Source organism: Helobdella robusta (assembly GCF_000326865.2).
Source record: "Helobdella robusta unplaced genomic scaffold HELROscaffold_4, whole genome shotgun sequence".
Classification (NCBI taxonomy): domain Eukaryota; kingdom Metazoa; phylum Annelida; class Clitellata; order Rhynchobdellida; family Glossiphoniidae; genus Helobdella; species Helobdella robusta.
In genome coordinates this window covers 527,459-531,128 of record NW_008704902.1, presented here as the reverse complement: position 1 = coordinate 531,128, position 3,670 = coordinate 527,459, and positions in this window count along the sequence as shown.

Sequence of the window (3,670 nt, the reverse complement as noted above, 5' to 3'; positions counted from 1 at the left end):
TGGTTTGATGATCAGTGCAGAATATGCAAAAGATTATGTCGTAAACTTGAACGTGTTTATCGTCATATCCCGAGTGAGGCTAATAAAATTGCTTGGAGAAATGCACTAATGAACAAAAGTTTTCTTTTCTCGAACAAAAGGAATTTGTATTGGAAAAATTTGATACAGATGAATAAGTCCAGGCCTAAATTATTGTGGAACATGGTGAGTAAATTGTTTGGTAAATTCTCTGATAGCCATAGTTTGAGTGAATCAATTAATTTTACGCCATCTGATTTTGCTTCTTTTTTCAAGGATAAGATTAAGAGGGTGATGGACTTAACAGCTTCCTCGATTGCACCAGTCTTTTCTCATTGTAGGTTTCGGGTGAGTTGTTCTCTGATGAGTTGTTCTCTGCGTTTTCTTTGTGCTCGGGTGACGAAATTAAAAAAATTGTTTTAGGTTCTCCAACAAAATCCTTTTCAAATGATTTTATTCCGACTCAAGTTTTTAAATCATATATCGACTTGTTTATTCCATTCTTGACATTTTTTGTTAACTTGTGCTTAAGAACTGGTTGTTTTCCTAATCCTCTGAAACACGCTGTTGTAACTCCTATATTAAAAAAGTCATCCCTTGATAAAAGTGATATTTCTAATTTCCGTCCAATATCCAATCTGTTGTTTTTGTCTAAGGTTCTTGAACGTATTATTTTGGGGCAATTCTTAAGTCATCTGAATAGACATAATTTGATGCCTGTTCACCAATCGGGCTATAGGCAGAACCATTCAACTGAGACGGTTTTAATTGATGTTACGTCTACATTATTTGCAGCTATGGATCAACACAAAGTTTCATTGTTGGCTTTATTGGACATGAGTGCTGCCTTTGATTGCGTTGATCACACCTTGTTGATTGATAAATTGAAATACTTTTTAGTGTCTCTCATGTAGTAGCCTCATGGTTTGAATCATACCTGATTGGAAGGACTCAGCAGGTTTTCTTTAACAACGGGTTGTCAGATGTTGAGATAGTCACGTCTGGAGTTCCTCAGGGCTCAGTCCTTGGGCCTTTGTTGTTTTTACTTTATACAGCTGATATGTTCCCAATTATTGAGGAATTTAATTTCAAGTATCATGCGTTTGCTGATGATGTGCAAATAATTGTTCCGATTGCATGTAATACAACGTTTGAAGATGAAGTTGATAGATTTGTATGTTGCATCGAAAAACTCAATGGGTGGATGATAGATAACAGATTGAAGATGAATGAAGGTAAAACTCAACTACTTTTGATTGGTACCTGGCAACAGCTGGAGAAAATTGATGTTGAGTCCATCAACATATCTGGGTCGGATGTTAATTTTTGTTCCTCCGTTGGTGACTTGGGAATCGTATTGGATCAAAATATGTCAATGAATTTTCATGCCAAAAAGCTTAGTAAGGAGTGCTCATTTCAGCTTAGAAGGCTTAATCAAGTTAAAAACTCATTAGATAATGACACATTGAAATGTTTGGTTCATGCATTTGTTCATTCAAAGTTGGACTACTGTAACAGTGTTTTCTATGGAGTATCAAACAGTACATTGTCTTCTCTACAGTCAATTCAGAACAGAGCGGCCAGGATTGTCAGTGGCCGTTTGAAGTTTGATCACATTAGTCAAACGTTGTTGGATCTTCATTGGCTTAATGTTAGAAAAAGAATCTTATACAAAATTTCCATCATGGTGTTCAAATGCCTGAATGGTCTCAGTCCAAGTTACCTGTCTGAAATGATAATACGTAGAGTTAGATCTCATCCGTCAATCAAGTTGTGTTTAGATGATCAAGATTTATTGATGGTGCCGAAAACAAAGTTAGCTGTTGCTGATAGAAGTTTTGCAGTTGCTGGTCCTTCGATCTGGAATAATTTGCCCCATCACCTGCGTCGGCCGGGATTGACTCTTCAACAGTTTCGCAAGGAATTGAAAACTCGTATCTTCTTGGATTGATTCGCACAAATCATGGAGCGCCTTTGGGTGACTATAAAAGGCGCTCTACAAGTTCTCTAATAATAATAATAATAAAATAATAATAATAATTTGATTGAATTCTGGCAAAAAATAAAAAATCCAGTTTATTCTAAGTGTAAAGCGATTCACGCGCAAACTTTACTATCGAAAGCATTCATACGCACTTGAAGATGTGCACGTAAATAAGTACGTGCGGACAAACTTTTGAGTAAACGTTCAGAGAGCTCTGAGCACGCGCAAACTAAACACATACATTCATTTTTTTCATTTCTTCCATTTTACATAGATACGTATACAATTTTATCATGTGCTGTACAGAAAAGTTTATTTGCTGTGCGTGTATGAGTGTGTGTAAGTGTGCATGTTTCAAATGTGTGTATACGGGTATGTGATTGTCTGTGTACGTGTGTGTAGGTAGGGGGTAGTACATGTTTTTATGTGTTGATGTGTGTGAGGGCAACCTTCATATCTTGATGGATAGGAAGTGGATTAAGATGAGGAAAGGAAAGGACAGGCGTTGTTGCTTACTTGCTTGCTGGTTGCTTGGAATGTTATTACAAAGTTGTTGGAGTGCTCGCTCGTCAACAATAGAATAAACTTCGCGTTCATGTTGTGTTATGTATAAAACACATACAAAATGTTTCTAAACTGATACACACACGTACGCGCACAAAAACACCAACACACTGATGTGCGTGTATATGTATACTTATTTATTCTTTCTCTCTCTATATATGTACATATATTATATATATACATATATATATATATATACATATATATATAGAGAGAGAGAGAAAGAAAGAGAGAGCTTTCAAAAGCTAAAAAATCGGTAAATGATCAAATATTGAATCAATTATTATCTTCCAGCATATATATATATATATATATATATATATATATATATATATAAATAGAAAGAGAGAGAGAGAGGAGAGAGAAAGAGAGCGACATAAAAACGGTGTATATGCAGGGTATTGTATCGGGTATTGTATTAACACATTTGTACACGGTACGCGTATTTCAAAGAAAGGCAAACTAATACAAGAGTCTCGGAAAAATGTTTTGGTTTGTGAACGTAAATTTTTATAGGCAGATTTTCGGAATTATATGACTGCAGGTCGTGTTATGGTCAAAATGTGATGTCCTGTCTGCTGCTACTGCTGCTGCTGCTGTCGTCGTCGGACGCTGTCGTCGGACCCTGTCGTTTGTTGCGTAATGGAGGACATTAACATTGCTGTGCCGTCGTTATTGTTGTTGTGAGTGTTAACATTAATCTGCCGTAACCAGCGTCCAAGTTGTTATAGTTTTTGTTGTTGTTATAGAGATGACTGTGTTGTTGTGTTAAATACACATTTCACAAAAACAAAACTGTGCTTGTTGTTACAGTGTTAAACGTTACACTCTCTTACTGTGGGCGTTATTACCGTTTCGTTTGGTGATGTAGCGTTTGTGTTGAAAGATTTTGATCATGACGTTGTTGTTGCTACTGACTCGAGCAAACATCGCAACGATGATATTTCAATAGAGCGTCTTTCGTTGACACTGACAGATGCATTCTATTGTTTTATTTCATATGTAGTTATTGCTACTTTTAATGTTATCGGTCATAACTTTATAGAGATTGTTTATTGTTCTTTTTTTTGTAGTAAAAACCAAATTTANAGAAAAAATGAACGT